This window comes from Lissotriton helveticus, chromosome 3_1 (genome assembly GCF_964261635.1).
Source record: "Lissotriton helveticus chromosome 3_1, aLisHel1.1, whole genome shotgun sequence".
NCBI classification, from domain to species: Eukaryota; Metazoa; Chordata; class Amphibia; order Caudata; family Salamandridae; genus Lissotriton; species Lissotriton helveticus.
This window is the reverse complement of record NC_136061.1, coordinates 2,097,664,239-2,097,683,209: the sequence shown is the minus strand read 5'-3', so window position 1 is coordinate 2,097,683,209 and position 18,971 is coordinate 2,097,664,239. Positions and strand designations below refer to the sequence as shown.

The window sequence follows — 18,971 nt, the reverse complement described above, 5'->3', positions numbered from 1 at the left end:
ATGCCAAATTGTATTCTAAAATCTTGGCACTACGTTTCGGGAGGATCATAGCTCACCTGGTCACACCATGGCAACATGGATTTATACCTGGCAGAGGAACAACTGATCACATAAGGCGTGCCATATTTCTGTTTGATATTTCCAACGTGACCAGGAACCAGATGGCTATGATACTCCTCAATGCTCAGAAAGCATTCGATCAGGAGACGTGGAAGTATTCATGGGGTGTTCTAGAGGTAAAGGGATTTGGCTCTCGAATGATCACCGCTATTAAGGCAATGTATATAGATCCATATGCCAGACTTAAATGAAAGGGTGAAGACTCTGGAAGAATAAAGGGACACGACAGGGGTGTTCCTGCTTTCCAGTTATATTGCCCTCTATATCAGTCCATTTATTGAACACATTTTACAGCATCAGGGAATAAAATCAGTAATCACAAATGGTTATGAAACATAGGTACTGACATATGCATATGTCATTGCCATAGTTCCTATCAATACCGAGAGTGCAATGAAATGGGGTGAAGCCATGGCTGAGGAGTATGGCCTACCCTCAGGGTACGTACTGAACAAGAAGTTGCAGATAATCTGCACAGAGAATATCAACTACCATGATTCTCGCCCAGTGGATACTGCCATATATCTTGGGGACAGAATTACTCCTAAAGTGGATACAATCAGTCTAGCTAACTTTAACCCTTGGTCAGTGAAATATCTATCGACCTAAGGCGGATGAATGGGTTACACCTGTCAATAATTGGCCGGAGCAATATTCTTAAAATGATAATGCTACCAAAGATACTATGTCTGTTTAGGTCTGTTCCCTTAGAGATTGAAAGGTTTATACTAAAGAAATTAGACTCCGTTTTTATAGATTTTGAATGGCAATATGGTAAAGTTAGGCACTCTATGAAATGTCTTACGCTTCCACAGGAATGTGGTGGCTGGGCAACCCCTAGCCTAGCTTATTGCTCTACTACTGGTCGGCTCTCCTCCAGCAGATCAGCATATTATTCTTAGCAGAAAATATGGATAGGGAAGATTAGGAATGCTCAATGGCTCCTCCAACTATCTATGAGCTTGCAGTTGGGAGAGCGACACGTGGCGTACTGGAGCCGAAAAAGTACAATTTAAGTGTATAATTAATGCTTGGAAAGTTTGTAGTAAAGTTTTAAAATGAATTAAGATCTCAAACTATAAGAAATACTCACCTTTGTGGTGGTCCCCACTCTTTCCACCTCTCTTACATAATATGATTGGAAGGCAATGGGAGCCTTACCAGTATTAGGGATATGTTTTCATCAGGACATTTGCATCCATTTTTTGATTCACAGCATGATTTTGGTATACGTAATAGCTCATTCTTTAAGTATTTACAAGTAAAATAATTTTTTATTTGGGCAGATCTTTCTTTAGAAAATGTCCCTCTTCAAGAGGCAATTAACTGCACTGATAGCAAGATAAGACATGTCTATAATACCCTAATGGATAAAATGCCAGATGAGCCTGAAAACACTGAAACACACTGGGATAGGAAATTAGAGGAGGCAGACACTGATCTAGATAGGTCACGTGGACTCGCTTTCAAAGATCTTCCTGTCAGCCAATCTGAAGTGTGGAGAAGGGCCAGCCGAGCTGGTTCATATGTTTTACAGTTGTGATAAGCTATTACCCTTGAAAAGCGGCTTAGAGATATTCAGGGAGAAACTATTTGGAAGAAAGATCTGCCTCTGCCCATTGATGATGTTGGTTGGCTACGATAATAACAGCAGATTTGACACAACTCAAAATCCTTTTTTTATATCAGTCGCTGTTGCTAGGTTTTTAATCGCAACAAGATGGAAAGACTGAGAACCTCCTTTATTTCAGGCCTGGCTTTGTAGCCTGATGGGTGTAGACAATCAAGAAAAAACTCTATATAATTGTAAGGGTAGACAGGCTAGGAAGTGGGGGCAAATGATCTGGTCCCCTATGTCTGATTGGTTGAGTGGCAACCTTTTTTTCCCCTCCTTTGTTAACCTCTTCGGCGCTGCACACCTTTTCAACCTGTGCGGGCGATTTAAATAGTGGGCAGGATTCAGACGGCCCTCGGCACAAGCCCACCGTGACGCATGCTCACCGAAGGGGTTGAATATATATTTGTTTATTTGTTTATTGGCATTTTAAACACCATACAAACATTGTCATATTACCTAATCACGGCCAACACCTGCAAGTGTTGCATATTACAATTGTAACTTAACAACACCATAACAGAGTAAACAGAGGTCAGATTATGCGTTACATAATTACTCAATAACACCAAGACATTTTCCCAGCTACAGTGTATTCAATGATTATCCTAGTACAAATCAGACTTGCTCATTGGCCTTCTTTACAGCAAATCACTGTGATCTACTACATGTCTCATGGCTGGCTAAGGGCATGATAATGAGCTAGTTACTTGCATCTGCGGCTGTGAGGTTGGGTGTGCCAGCAGCGTCAGGCTGGAGAGTGCTAGCCACACCAAGACTGGACCCCAGATGTCCTCGGGTCTGGAGGCGATGGACATTAATTCCCAGAGTATAGAGAGCTGGGACTGACAGAAGGTGACCTCTTGTATCCAGGTTTTAAATGACTGGGTATGTGGTTTCCCCCAATGCATAGCTACCCTGCGCTTCGCCAGTAATAATAGCATAGCATGAAGTTTCCGGGAACCCGCCGGGGTATCTTTCACATATTCCAGTATCCCCAATAGGGGTGTGGGTTCAGCTTGCACTCCCAAAATGTTGTGAATCTGGTTGAAAATGTCTATCTAGTATGTTGCAATGGGAGGGCAGCTCCTAGCCAAATGCAGAAATGTTGTGGGTGTAGCGTTGCATCTCCAGCATCTAGTATCAGGCCATAGTCCCATACGATGAAGTTGGGTAGGGGTTCTATAAAATCGGTGCAAACTTTTTAAATGGATCAGCCTTCGCTTGTAATTTGGAGACAACCTCTGCAATTGGCCACAACAGAACCTCCACTGCTCATCTGTAATTGGCGTGTTCAATTCTACATTCTAGTCGAGTAGTGCTTTTGGCTTTGTCACCGGGTGCGTGTTCTGCATGGTACTATACAGCCACGTGATGAGCCTACGCGGCAAGGGTCCAGCTATTATATGTTCGAGGGCCTGCAGCGTTGGTGGGGGACTGGGAAAAGTGTTATGTAGCTAGCGACAAGACACTCGTATACGATGAAACAGGAATGTCTCCGAAACGTTTGATGCGGCTCCCTCCTGCGCTGCTGGCGGGGAATGGAATTTATCGTCTGGATAGAGGTCTACAAATGTAATCATACCCAACTGTTGTGCCAGGGCTACATTCCCTTTGTCTGCTAGTGGAGGGACATACAGATTATATGCCAGCAGCACTGAGGGGGCATACAGTATCTCCAGCTGAGCTCTGCTCTTCAGACCCTCCTAAGCCCAGCGCAATGCCTCAATCAGTATTTATTTCGTTACGGGGCATCTATACGGCTGGTACAGTGCTAGTTGAAGGGAAATGTGTGCTGCACTGTACTCCTCCACTGCTACATGAGGATGAAACAGGATGGGATGCAACCAGTAGTGTAGGAATTGGGTGTGCGCGCAATATGCATAGATCGGGATATCCGGAGCGACTTGCCCTAGTGGGAGAGTCAGGAGTTCCCACGACACGCGGGCCTGTTTACCTGCCCACACCAAAGAGAGCATAAGGGAGCGCAATGTTACAAAAAAAGGCTTGTGTGAGAGGAAGAGGAAGATTTATCAACATGTATAGGTATTTGGGTAATATAATCATTTTTGCTACCGCAAGGGATAATGGTAATTTAGACCAGTTGCCGACCTTACTTTCAAGCCAAGCGATAGCCCTTCTGTAATTCATGCTCCATAGTTCTTGTACATTCCGGCTTGGCAAGATCCCCAGTTAACGTACCTGGACTTCCACCCATTTGAGGGGATATTCCAACAAGGGTTTAGTGTCATTGGTCAGAGGGAACAAGATTGATTTTGCCCAGTTAATCTGGATACATACCAGCCCTCCGAATATAAGAATCTCTTATAGGATCGGGTGTAAGTTGTCCACAGGATTATTGCTGTATAGAATGACGTCGTCCCATATAGCGATATGATAAGCCCTCTAGTAGTGAACCCCAACCCCCTGACTGCATGACATTGCCTGAGTCGAGCAGCCAGCGGCTCCATGCCAATGGCGAAAAGCAGGGGGGAAAGAGGACAGCACGTGTGCTTTGAGTAATATGCAGTGGGCGCGAGATCAAGCCATTTAACCGAAGTCTGGCAGTGGGTGCAGAGTAAAGCTGTTTTATAAATGTCGGACTGATTCCAAGTCTAGCTGGGATGATAAACAGATATGACCACTCCAACGATTCAAAGGCCTTGGTGGCATCTAGGAGTGCAGCCAGGGCTTGTGTGTGGGGGTCTAGATAATGCAGCTCCGCAAAGAAGGTGCAAAGGTTGTGCACTGTTGATCTTCCTGGGATGAAGCCAGATTGGTCAAAGGCAACAGTGGCTGTAGTCTATTCGCTAGTAGTTTAGCTAAATTTTGGTATCAATGTTTATCAGCGATAAGGGGCGAAAGGAATGTCTCTCATTAGGGGGTTTCCCAGGCTTTAGCAGTGACAGTATGATTGCCTCCCACATAGTTGGAGGAAGTAGCCCTGTCTCCTAAGTCTCCTCATATACTGACAAGAGGTGGGGTGCCAGTAGTGCAGCATAACACTTGTAAAAGGCTGTGGTGAGCCCACCCGAGCCTGGAGCTTTGCCGGAGGGCAGACTTTTAATGACTTGTATGATATCTTCTGTAGTAAACGCCTCGTCTAAATTGGCCCTGTGTGCCCTCTCCAACTACAACATTTCGATGGAGTCAAGATAGAACTGGAGATCTACTGGTGCTATGGAGGAGGTGGAGGAATATAAAGTAGTATCAAATTGTATGAATTGATCTAGTATTTACTGAAGGCCTCTGGTTGGGTCGCGATTATCATCGAAAATTTCTGGTTATTACGTGCATTGCTCGGCGTTCGTACAATAGTAGCTAGGGTTTTACCAAGCCTGTCCCCTTCTCCGTACTGTCTAGCTAAGGCATATTGTCCCAGACATTTCACCTCCCTTTGTGCTTCTTCCTCGTCTTCTAAAACTTTATCTCTGAGTGATGCCAACAAGCTTGAGTTATCAGTACCATAATATTGCAGTTCTATGTCCCTGATGCTGGATTCTAGTTTTACAAGGGATTGTCTGATAGATTTCACCCGTGATTTCTTCCGGTAATCCCGCATCTAAAAGGGCACCATGGGGGAGCCTCCATCTAAACATCCTCTGTGGAAGCCCTGGGATAGTCAGCTGTAAGCAAACTGGAGAGTGATCAGATAATGTCCTAGGTAAATGTGTAAAGTCCGTCGTCTAAGCTGCTACATCTCCGGACACCAGCCAATAGTCTAACCTGGACTAGGCATTGGGGTGAGCTGTGATGCAGGTGCCTTCAGCCGTGCCGGGTGCCACTACCGCCAGCTGTCAGTCAGGTTTCCATCCGATATAATAGTGTTGAGTGTCTCACTGGATCTGGGGTGCAACCTACGAGAAACTCCTTTTCTATCCATGCCGTTGTCTAACATGGTGTTAAAGTTCTCTCCACATATAATGATGTCACAGCCGTCATGTTAATTTTAGCCCATATGTTGTGGAAAAAGTCAGGTGTATCGATATTCAGCCCATATATTGCTGCCAAGGTCCTATTCACAGTTCCCAGCTTGACTTCCCAGTATGATATAACTCCGGGTCAATGATGTGTGAGACCATTGTTGTCCACCCCAGTCCCTGCCGCATTAGTATAGCTACCCCTCTAGCATAATTAGAGAATATAGAGGAGTAGATATTTCCCCATCTTTTGTGATGTAGTTTAGCGTGGGACGTGCTGTTAAGATGTGTCTCTTGTATAATACATATGTCAATATTGTGTCTGGTTAAATGGGACTGTATGAGTCTGGATTTCCTATGGTCGTTCAGTCCCCTGATGTTCCAAGTAAGAAGGTTGTAAGACATCATAGCGATTTGGTGAACGTATGTAATTGTACAGGTTCTCTGACAGGGGTCACTGTCCACCTGATAGCTACGAGTGTACCAGTGTGTTCTAATGTTGCATACACAAATGGGTTTGACTGTAATGTGTATCCATTGGTGTTCTAGTTCTAGTTCTAGCTGTCTTGACACCCCTGTTAAATAAGATCATCCACCTAGGTGAATTTCCTAGCAGTTGGAAGAAAGCCTGCATTCGGCCCATTCTCAAGAAGGATACTCTTGATCCTTCTGAACCAAAGCACTACCGTCCCATATCCTGTCTGCCCCTACCAGCCAAGATTCTGGAAAAGGCCATGAATCAGGAAATGTGGATGAAAATAAGTTGTTAGACCCATCACAGCACGGATTTAGACCCTCTCACTCTACAGAGTCCGCTCTCATCATGGCTACGGAAGAATTACGTAAAACCATGGATGAGGGTGGCCGAACGGCCCTGATCTTATTAGACCTTACAGCGACCTTCGACACTGTAAACCATTCCGTCCTGTTAAAAAGACTAGAAACTCTAGGTTTCTCCGGCACTGCTTTGGCTCTTGTAACATCCTTCTTAGGCACCCGAATTCAACAAGTGAATTGGAACGGCCTACAATCCGATGAATTTTCCCTTCCGGGAGGGGTTCCTCAGGGCTCGGCACTCTCGCCCACGTTTTTTAATTTATATGTTACACCTCTAGCTGCCCTGATTAGATCCTATGGCCTGCGTTTAGTGTCCTACGCTGATGACACAGAAATTGTAGTGTCGATTTCCCAATCAATTGAGGCTACAGCAGAGTGTTTCAGGAACTGCCTCGTAGGGGTAAAAAACTGGATGAGCCACAATTTCCTTAAAATAAACACGGATAAGACCGAAGTTATAGAGTTCGGTCATACACCATCCATCTGGAGTGACTTATGGTGGCCACCAAAGGCAGGGTCCTGTCCCAGTCCAGTAGACAAGGTTAGGAATCTTGGTTTTCTGCTGGATAAAGATTTATCCTGCAGGGCACAAATCAACCAGGTGACGTCGGCTTGCTTCTTTAATATCAAGGTCTTGCCTTACATCCCGTCCACGTTAAAAAAGACAGTAATGGGAGCCCTGGTAATGTCCCTAGTGGACTATTGTAATTCACTCTACCTGGGATCAGGAGAAAAACAACTGACCAAACTGCAGGCAATTCAGAATGCCGCTGCTAGGGTCCTGTTGAACCTCCCAAAGCGACACCCAACGTCTAAAGTTATACGGGAACTTCATTGGCTCCCAGTCAGACGCAGAATACAGTTTAAGGCTCTCTGCCTGGTCCACAGGTCCTTATATGGGAAGGGACCTGATGACCTCGCTAAACTCCTGTCCCGCTACGCACCCTCACGCGCTCTGAGGTCAGCCAACCAGGACCTAGTATGTCAGCCTAAAATCAGGAGAGTTTGATGGGGGGGGGGGGGGGGGGGATCGTTTTCCTATCAAGCTGCAAAATTATGGAACTCGCTGCCCCCCACGCTTCGTGCACAAGCGTCTAAACTCTGTTTCAGGAAGGCTTTAAAAACCCGGCTTTTCACCCTGCCCTAATGTGCTCTCATCTGCTCTTCTGTACTATAGCGCCAAGACGCCGCGGCATTCGAGCGCTTTATAAACACTTCAGTCAGTCAGTCAGTCAGTCACTGCTGATTTTGTGGAATACTGATCTGAAAAAATGCATTAAAAACCTCGATCCCATCCTCCACCCACACCAACCCCCCAACTAGGTTAAAACCTCCCCTACAAACAAACCCAATACCTAGCCCCAGTCACAAACATAGGGACGAGAAACAGGAGATCTCTCTTGGCTTACTGCCCTGCCATGCGCCTGGGTGGCCGCTCGTGTGAAATAGAGCCAGGAGACATTCATCGAGATTGGTGCACTGTCGCCGAACACTGGTTTCAGCTGCAGCTCCACTGCTATTAAGCGACTGGAGCCACCCTTTCATGTAAGTAGAAGATCAAACCTGGTGAGAGGACATGGGTAATTATCAATGCGTGGCTTTACATTCCGCCAAAGGTTAGTCATTGTCACTTAGTCCCGTATCCGAGGGGTCTCCCTTGGCCCTCATGCCAGTACGCTTCAAGCCTCCCACATGTTTGGCAAATTTCATGGCCGACTTGGCATCCATGAAGTGGTGCACAGTTCCCTCGTATGTTAACTCAAGTTTGGCCGGATATAGCAAGGCATAAGGGATCGCTGCCTGCAACAGGATCCGTTTGACAGGCACGAATTCCTGTCTGGCTGCCTGTACAGCAGGAGTAAAGTTAAGATCGAGAGAGATCATGTTCCCTCTGTAGCTTATGCTGCCTTGTTCCCTAGCTTTAAACAAGATGATGTAAGGGTGTGTGAGTTCAAGGTTATTTTAGAAAAAAAAACGTTGGCAACTAAAGTGATTTCGGTGTCTTTAATCCACCAATCATAGTTAGTTAATTTTGAAAAACATGATCAATATTTATGTCAAGTCAAACATGGAAAAACACTCAATTAGGAGAATTCACGAAAACATGGAAAACATACATTAGACAATTTGCAAATACAAAACCAATAAAATGACAATACGTATGTGACAAACAGTGACCAGTCCAAGTTTGAAAACAGGTGGCGGCAAAAAATTATTTCCAACATTTCAGAAAAACAGCCTGCCACAACGAGCTAGCCTAAAGTGGAAACGGTGCAACAGGCCGATTGCCTTGTTTGCACCAAGGGTTACTCTGTGTATTCAGTCAGTATTGTGACTAGCTGGTAATGGTCGACGCTTTTCTGAACCCTTAATCTCTTAGGGGTTCTCCTCAGGGCCGGGACTTGGTAAGGCTCTAAAACATATATAGAAACAGAAAATCTGATTTTGTGTCCCTCTAAGTCTAAGGTGTCAACCCTACTGACCTATTTCTACAACTCGGTAAATCCTTGCCATTCAAGTATTTGGGGGAGCACAGGGGCGGTTACCAATTGGGAGCGTCAAGGCTCATAAGTGTATGCGGTTGTGCTATAAGAAATGAAGAAAATTATTATGGAAAAACCAAGGATCGATCAATCTATTTAAAGGTGCAATCCATTACACAGCAACAGTTGTTTATCACAGCGTGGGTGTGCACGCATTTACTTGAATTGTCTAAAGAGACTTGCCTCAATTGTGAAGATGCAAGATGTCCGATGATCGTGAATTATTTCGTAGGCAGTAGGAACATACAAATTTTATAATGGTGTAATTGGCAGGCTGTACTTTAATGAATAGTGGGCACTTGAAACAGCATTTTCGACATGACTCACTTTAATATTTTCTCAGCTCTGAACTCGTGGGACAGCCGGGAGCAAGTCAGACGTAGGATGATATCGCGGTCTCGCTTTAAAAGACGTGCCAGAATTGGCCTGGGCAGAGCTCCAACAGGCGTTCTGGGGCCCAATGTGCGATGGGCTCTCTCACCCGTGAACGTGGCGAAGAGGTCTGGGCCAAACAGTTTGCGCAGTAGCTTTTCCACGGAGATCGTTTCTGCATGAATGGGCTTCTAAATCTTAGTTTTTTGGGCTCTAATGATATTAAGTACTCTGTCCATTTGTAGCAGTTGCTCCTTGGTTTCAACTTGGAACTCGTGGCCCTCGGAAGTACGATTTTCCAGCTGATCCAGACGGATTTCCGGCGTGTTCACTTGCTGCTTGACTTGGTCTAGCTGAGAGGTAAGTAAATCCAGCTTGCTATCAATCGTTATTAAACTGGACTTCATGTCCATCAGTAAGGACCGGAGGTCATTGTTTGGTCCTTTCATGTCATCCCTTGGACCTTGCTCAGCATCCGTATCTGCATAAGCGTCCATTTGTCGTGTGAGCCTTTTCTGTTCGAAAGATGGTTTCACCTTGCATCATGTTTCCCCATGACACCAAACAGTGCAGTTCCGGTCCCACAGTGCAATGGGAACAACTTTTGCGGTATATAGTCCTGAAATGTGTGTCACAGTGCCAATCTATGCGCTCCCACCTGGGAACTAGTCCACAGTGCTCCACGCGCTTCCACTTATGCTGCCTTCCTCATAGGTAATGGAACCGTTCTCAGTCGAGCACCGCTTCTCCCGTTGCAGGCACATGTAGTTCCCCAATGGACTTTCTATTCAGCTCCACCAGGCCCCAGTCGTATTTTCTCGGGTGCCCACACCGGGGCCACCGGGAGCTTCGCCCAGGGTAGCAGGAACACGGCCCAGGCCCAAGTGCCTCAGCGAAAGTGCTCTCCCTTCGCACAGCCCCGGCGGGAGGTTCTGCCATGAGCGTCACAGGCATCAGGCGAGCCCCACATGGCCCACTTAATCAACACTGCATCGGCGCCAAACGAAACAACTTCACCCGCATCCCGTCCCGGGGGCAACCGGGGCCACGACTCACCTTGAGATCGCCAGAGTGTCCCTCTGTCCTCACCGATTCCTGGCAGAGCAGTTCCACTCTCGGCATGTTGCCTGGGCGCCGGCCCGTAGCCCACTGCAGATATGCAGCCCGGCCTGCAGGAAAGGCGGCGCACCTCGGATTTTGTTACCAGTTCTGCACCATGGTCGATTCCGCATCATCCTGAAACACCGGTGCACTCTCCGCCTGCAGGGTGCCGCTCTCTATTCACTCCAGGCCCAGGCTCTCCGCACCGTTAGAGCAGTGTCTCGCAGTGGCCCAACTTGCCCGCTACTCGGAACTCCTGCGTCGCCTCTGACGACGGATTCGCAGGCCGTCTGTAGTAATCTATGCTTCTGCCGATGCCCGACTCAGTCACATTGCAATTCCCGCATAGATCAGGAATCGTTGGCTCTTCTATAAGCAGCATACTGAAAGGATTATGTCGCGGCCCGCAGAGCCCTCTCAATAAGCAGCCATCTTGCTGCTCGGCAAGCCACGCCCCCTGAGCGGCGACCTTGGTTGCAGAGATTGGCTTGGTTCTGCCCCGTATTAGCTTTTAACTATTTAAATGCTCAACTTTTTAAGAGAGGAGATCCGACTCTCTCTCTCTTCTCTATTTTATATCCCTGTGAGTTGCCATACTATGTATAAAATACTGGGCCATTATATATGTAGATACCTATGCTTACCTTTTATATTTAATAACTTTTAGCACAAAAGCATATATGAAATTTGTGGATAATGTAATATATTTATTCTCAAAGATATGAATATATGCTCTTATGTATGATGATGAGACTTATGTAAAGTGCGACAAATACCCTGAGGTGTCTAGGCGCTGCCAACAGTGCAGTTCAGTACAGAGGGTGCAAGACAATTAGACTGAAAACAGTCAGGGTTTAAGGCCCTTCCTGAATTTAGAAAGACTATTATCCTTTTTCAGTGTGATATGCAAAGAGTTCCACAGGCTTGCTGTTGTGGATGTGAAGTTCTTACCACCCCATCTCACCCTGCTGACTTTAGGAACAGTACGGTTTCTCAATGTGGCCGATCTAAGTGCTCTGGCAGGGGAGTAGGGTTTAAGAAATGTCATCAGCTGTGATGGCCCCATATTGTTCAGACATTTAAAAGCGATACATAGTGATTTGAATTGTATCCTCTTAGCCACTGGAAGCCAGTGTAGTCTGATCAGAGTTGGAGATACTGAGTCAAACTTGGGGATGCCCAACAATAGTCTAGCTGCTGCATTCTGGGCTGTCTGAAGTTTGTTAATGCTGCAGCGTGGAGCACTGGAGAAAAGGGCATTACAATAGTCGAGTCTTGGTGAAATCAGTACTGAGACCACTGTCTTCCTCAGATCCATAGGTATTATCGGGAGTGTTTTTCTCAAAATTTTCAGAATGAAGAAGCAGGTGGAGGTGGCAGCATTAATTTGATATTAAAAGGACAGCTTGGTATCAAATAGAATGCCTAGATTTTTTGGCTTTAGGTATTGGCTTGAGCAGAGAACCCAGTTGGTCCGGCCACCAGCTGTCTGTCCAAAAGGCAGGATTTTTCCCTAGCAACATCACTTCGGTCTTCGAAAAGTTTAATTTCAGACAATTGTCTGACATCCACTTTGCAATGTGGCTCATGCAGTCACAGAACCTAGTGGCCATCTGGCTAGCTGAGCTTCTCACCGAGACGATGATCTATGTGTCATCGGCATATGACACAAGGGTGAATCCATAGCTTCTCACAAGACTAGTCAATGGGGTGACGTAAGTATTAAAAAGTGTTGGGCTAAGAGAGGAGCCCTGGGGTACCCCACAAGGCAATGCAAAGGGGGGTGATACCTGGTTCCCTAACGCCACCTTCTGAGATCGCTTGGACAGGAGGGAGCATAGCAGGGGCAATGCCTTGCCCCTGACCCCGATGGCACACAGCCGGTACTGCAGCAACCCATGATCAACAGTATCAAAGGATGCTGACAGGTCCAGTAGGATCAGTGCTGCATTCCCCTCTGTGTCCAGGATCAACCTAAGCTCCTCCATTGCCGTGATTAGAGCCAGCTCTGTGCTGTGCTGAGCACGAAATCCGTATTGGAGTGATCAAGTATGTCATTGTCCTTGAAAAAAGCAGAGAGTTCAGTATTTTTTGCTCTTTCAAAAACTTTTGCTGGGAATGGAAGTCTTGAAATAGGTCTGTAATTGAGAAGCTCCTTAACATCCAGATTGGGTTTCTTTAACAACGGGAGTATGGAAGCTTTTTTCCAGTCTGTTGGAAAGTGCCCTGATGTTAGCATTGAGTTGAATATCTCATCAAGGGAATGGCTGTAGTTTCTGGTGAGATATGCAGGATTTTTGGAGGGCAGGGTTCTAATGGAGAGCCAGATTTAGTAGTGGCAATAAGTGAGGTGGTTTGTTCAATTGTCGGAGTATTAAAGTAGGAGAGGGTGGGAGGGTCTATATCTAGGACACCTTGTAAATTATTAGCTATAGCCGTTTGAGTTTTATCAGCCTCAATCGGCGATTAGCCTGGGCATTTGTTTTTGTACAAATAGATCAAAGACCGACTTGAGCTTTTGTTGAGAGCATACCGCTAGAGCATTACAGAATTCTTGACTGATGGTAGTGTCAGGTACAGATGGCAGCTTTGCAAGATTTTTAACTGTAGTAAACAAGGTTTTGGGATATCTGTTGGCTGCCAGAAGTTTCTCAGAAAAGTAGGTGGCTTTTTGTATGTCATTATAATATATTTGATTATATGCACTTATCTGTGGGGAAAAAAAGAAAGCTTGTTTTAGAATGTTAGGTTCGCAGTTACATGTGGCAGAATAAAGATGCGTAATACTAAGCTTTGTGTGTGGCATAGTTATTGCGAGTACCCAGGCTACGAAGATGCTACAGGGGCAAAGGTAACAGCTAAGGTTAATATCACATGGATTGAAACAAAGCCTAATCGGAAACAGGTATGTGGCCATTTGACTCTCCCTGATATGCGAGAGTAGGGTTGCACAGGCCATAGAATTAGGCATGGCAAAAGGTTGAAAAATTGTTAAAGCCATAGTGCTATGGACATTGCTTTGTCTCTTCCCCATACAGACTCATACTCATGGCCTGCATCACACTGAGTGAACACTCAGACTTCCCCAAACACAATTCACAATTTAGTGGGATGCCATATAGAGACCTCTGAAGTTAACAGCCACCAAAGCTGGGTGGCACAGCTTAGATCAGGAAAAATAGATAAATTACCTTTCCTCGGAGCCTGTTTCTTCTTTGTTGCAGCTGCTCATGTCACCAATTCTGTTAGATTAGTTCCATTGAAATACACCATGAGAGACCATGCTCCCTCTATCTTACATCCTTCTCCTGTGGCAGGCATTCTTATTATCTTGTCCACCTTTATATGTAGGATGGAGTAGCCCCATGACCTCAGAAATCCTTCCTTAGGAGATAGTTCTCTCATTTGTGCCGCTCACACTGAATTATTCTGAACCTGTAGTTTGACTTCCATTTGTACCAAGGAGGAAATTGATGCATTGGGACATTTCATTGTCTTCAACCTAGACCATACACTACCTTGTCCATTTTCCTCACTGCTGCTTATAGCTGCTTTAGTGTTCCCTCCAGGGACATTTGTTCTCTGTATAATGTGATGGTCGTCGGGTACCACAGTAAATCGAACAACACAGAATTGCCATGGGTTCAGTTGGCCATACCATAGCCAAAAGCGTCCTTCTCTGTATTGTGCTCACCTTCGCTTAATGATGGAGAAGGAGATGAGTACCCAAGCTAGAATCACTACTAGTCCCTTGTCTTGGTCCACGTTAATGTAGCAAAAGGTTGCCATGGTACCCTAAGACCCTGTGACATTTTCTGCTAGTTTTGCAATACTGTCCCGTGCCTTGAAAGCATTAGGTGCATGCTGTATTCTGGGAAATGGATGTTCAACTGAACACCCTTTTACTTCGAATCCCCGGGCGAAAATATCCTCTTGCTCCGAGTGACCCATCTATGCCAGATGCCCTCATGTCAACATAGAAGAGTCTCTCCTTCAGCAGTTCTGCATGCCCCATCTTGGGTGCTAGCACTCCTCAGAATAGAAGAGAATAGAGGCGCCACCATCTAGTCAGTTTGGTGGGTGTTTCCTTGGGTCCAGATCTGGTTTTTTTCTGTCACCTGTGGCGCTCGCCTACAAGACATCATCCAGAACCTACAGCCTGGAAAGGGAGCTGTACCAGAGCAACGGGAAATGGCAACTGCTCAAGTGCTCAGTGCAACACAAGCTCCACTGCTTCCCCTTTATTATTATTATTATTAGGGATATTTGTAAAGCGCATGGTTACGCAGAAAGCGTGTCCCCGTGCTGGAACTGGGGTTTAGAGACAGAAGGAGGGGGAAGCCTAATTAACCCTGAAAGAGGTGCGTTTTAAGTTTCTTTCGGAAACTTGATTCTGAGGGGTCCAGGCGGAGGTTGAGAGGTAAGTAATTCCAACTTTTCGCCACCAAGTAGCGGAAGGACCTCCCTCCCATGCGCGTCCTGCTAACCCTAGGGACTTTTAACAGGCCTCCGTGAGAGGAGCGCAAGGCGCGTGATGGTGCATACCTGGTGATAAGGTTATGGAGTGGGGCTGGCGCCTTTCCAGCAAGAATGCGATGGCAAGTGCATAGGGCCTTGAATGCGATTCTGCTTTTTACTGGCAGCCAGTGAAGGGTCTGAAGGGCAGCTTTGGAGTTGGATCTTTTGGGGAGATTAAGGATAAGGCGGGCTGCCGCATTCTGTAGCACCTGAAGGCGGTTAGTTGCCTTACAGGTTGCTCCCAGATACAGTAGGTTTCCGTAGTCCAACCGTGATGTGACGAGTGCATGCACCAGCATTCTACGGGCGGACGTAGGCAGGAGAACAAGGACCTTCCGCAGGCTTTTCAAAACACTGAAGCAGACACCCGCCACCCGGTCTATCTGGGGTCCAAAGGAAAGGTCCGCGTCGAGCCAGACGCCTAGGTTTTTTACTTCCTGTCGGGGCGTTGGGGCTTCTCCTAGGCATGGTGGCCACCACGCCGATGACCAAGCAGACGGATTCTTCCCTACCACGAGCACCTCGGTCTTGCTGCCGTTAAGTTTGAGGCAATTGGTGGACATCCAGGTTGCTAGTTCTTGCATGCAGATTCTGAAGCTGTCCATAGCAAGGGCGGGTGCACGCGAGAGGGAGATCACCAGCTGCGTGTCGTCGGCGTGGGACACAATTTGCAGCCCATGCCCTGCAGCAATGGAGGCCACTGGGGAGACATAGAGATTAAAAAGAGTAGGGCTCAGGGACGATCCCTGGGGAACTCCCTGGCCCAAATCTATGTCCCTAGAATAGTGGTCGCCCTGGCGGACCTGAAAGCTCCTCCCAATTAGGTAGGATTGGATCCATTGGAGTGCAGCTCCTGATATTCCTCCATTATTCAGACACTGTAGCAAGGTGGTATGGGCTACAGTGTCGAATGCTGCACTCAGATCCAATAGGATGAGGGCCATAGTATGACCCTCATCCGCCCCCTGCCGTAGGGACTCCACCGCTGTCAGGAGCGCAGATTCTGTGGAGTGGCGGGGACGGAAACCAAATTGGGTATCGTGAAGTAAGGCAGCCTTATCCACGAAATCCATTAGTTGCCGATTGACCGTTTTTTCTGCCACTTTGGCCAGGTAGGGTAGAAGGGAGATAGGTCTAAGATTGTCTAGTTTATCAAAACTGACGTTTGGTTTCTTTCTAAGAGGTAAGACCACCACTTTTTTCCAGTCGTTGGGCACAGTCTTAGTGCTGAAAGATGTGTCTAGTAGGTGTCTTATGTAGGGTTCCAGTACCACTAGACTATCTGTTAGGCGTTTGGGTGTAGTGGGGTCGCGTGGGGAACCCGACTTCACAGATATGCAGATTTTAAGAAGTTCTTCTGAGGGCGGGGTGACAAAGTTGGTCAGGCTTTGTCTATACCCCATGTCCTAGGGCTTTCAACAAATTCTAGCCCGTTAATGGGTTGAGTTGGAAAAGCCGAATACATTTTTGTTATTTTTTCCGAGAAGAAATCTGCGATCTGATCGCAGGATTCAGGCGAGCAGTCTGCTGGGGTATTTGCAGATTTTCCGCTTGAAAGAGTTTTGTAGATCAGAAAAAGCTCCTTCATAGAGTTACCAGCTTCGCTGATTCTCGCTGTATAGTAGGTTGACTTGGACTTTCTGATTAGTCCATGGTATAGGCGCCTCACACTCAGGTAGGTGTCCCTGGTTTCTTTGGAGGGTGACCCCCGCCAGTGTCTTTCTGCTCTTTTCAGTGCGGCTTTCCTGACTCGCAGTTCGTCATTGAACCAGGGGGCTGTTTTTTTAACACGGCTGCCTATTTTGGCTTTTGAAAGGGGAGCGGTGGAGTCAAGAGCCTCATGGATGCGCTTGCAAAGATTGGTGTTAGCCGTGTCAGCGTCATTCCCTCCGGGGTTTCCCCCTTTAGTTAGTGCCTCGCAAAATTTGGATTGGGAGAAGGTGGCCCATCTCCTCCTAAGGTGGTAAAGTGCCACTGGTGGCGGAGTTTTTCTTCCAGGAATACGTATGGAGAAAGGTACTAAATGGTGGTCGGACCAGGGAATCGGGATGGGGGTTGAAGCTTCTATTTCATTCCAATTAACAAAAATAGGGTCGAGCAGATGTCCTAATTGGTGAGTAGGACCCTTAACAATTTGGCTCAGTTGAAGGGCTCCTAATGCCTGACAGAAGTTCTTGCTGACGCTATCAGAGGGATCATTGAGATGTAGGTTGAGGTATCCGAGTACCAGAAATTTTTCTTTGCATAGTGCCGTCTCTATGATACCCTCGACCAGGCTCTCTTCGAACCTGGCCAAAGGTCCCGGGGGTCTGTAAATTAGCACGCCCTTCAGTGTCCAACCATTATTCACTTTGATGGTGAAGCTCCCTGCTTCACTATCTAGGATGGGGGAGTGATCTAGTTGGCAGCGTAGATTTTCTTGGGCTATGATTGCAATTCCGCCTCCTCTTCCTTTGGGTCTATCCTGTCTGTGCATAGTATAACCCTCTGGGAGTGCCTCAAGGGCATCCAGAGTGGAACCTTCGTCAAGCCAGGTCTCAGTTAAAAACATAAGGTCCCACCGTTTCTCTGTGAGTAGATCGTGTAGATCTAACTTATGTTTCCGTAGCGAGCGCACGTTGAGTAATCCGCATTGCAGGATATGGTCTGTAGTGGCTGTGTTTGCGTCAGGATCAGGGTCATAGGAGAAATGACAGTTTTCGCAGCCTATGTTGTCCTCCACTCGTAAGGTGTGTGTACAGGATATGGCCGTGTTGTGGCGGAATTTTGTCAGTTCCTGTTTGCTCCAACGGATGTGAGTCTCCTGCGGAGCATGAGGTATGGCCCTGGACCGCGTACGATCGCGGACGGGCGCAGACGGGCTTGCCTTTGGTGCGCCTTCGGCGCGCAGGCGGCGCGTCCGCTGCGCGCGTACGTGGAGGGCACATTTCTAGTGGAGTAGAAGGGGGCGTGGCCTGCGTCAGTGGGCGTGGCTTGTGCTCGCTCCAGTTATGGCGGCAAGAACTTCGACCCGCCGCAGCCCTGAAATCGGCAGCGCGGGGGTTCTCAACAGGTGAGGTGGGGGGAGTGCTCTGGGGTAATGTGCTACAGTTTTCAAGTACAATTTAGATTAAAAAAGTCTTAAAACACAGCGTGCAACAATTTTACCAAAATGCAGTTTTAAAAGTAGATCTTTAAAATCAGGTGCTCGGGTAAATTAAAAAAATGCTCCCTCTCCCGGCTATCTCGCCTCAGGAGTGATAAGTCTCTGCTTGTGGCTTGTAATCAGCTTGTTTTTAAGGTTTTGCGGAGGGGGCGTGGCCTGCGTCGGTGGGCGTAGCTTGTGCTCGCTCCAGTTATGGCGGCAAGAACTTCGACCCGCCGCAGCCCTGAAATCGGCAGCGTGGGGGTTCTCAACAGGTGAGGTGGGGGGAGTGCTCTGGGGTAATGTGCTACAGTTTTCAAGTACAATGTAGATTAAAAAAGTCTTAAAACACAGCGTGCAACAATTTTACCAAAATGCAGTTTTAAAAGTAGATCTTTAAAATCAGGTGCTCGGATAAATTTAAAAAATGCTCCCTCTCCCGGCTATCTCGCCTCAGGAGTGATAAGTCTCTGTTTGTGGCTTGTAATCAGCTTGTTTTTAAGGTTTTGCGGAGGGGGCGTGGCCTGCGTCGGTGGGCGTGGCTTGTGCTCGCTCGAGTTATGGCGGCAAGAACTTCGACCCGCCGCAGCCCTGAAATCGGCAGCGCGGGGGTTCTCAACAGGTGAGGTGGGGGGAGTGCTCTGGGGTAATGTGCTACAGTTTTCAAGTACAATTTAGATTAAAAAAGTCTTAAAACACAGCGTGCAACAATTTTACCAAAATGCAGTTTTAAAAGTAGATCTTTAAAATCAGGTGCTCGGGTAAATTTTAAAAAATGCTCCCTTTCCCGGCTATCTCGCCTCAGGAGTGATAAGTCTCTG

The 18,971-nt window shown here is 46.9% G+C and overlaps 1 protein-coding gene across 3 annotated transcripts in view; it reads left to right on the top strand.

Annotated features, from left to right (window-relative positions):
• Positions 1-18,971, top strand: part of RCCD1 (RCC1 domain containing 1) — a 136,358-nt gene that overhangs the window by 70,023 nt on the left and 47,364 nt on the right. The window lies entirely within an intron of this gene.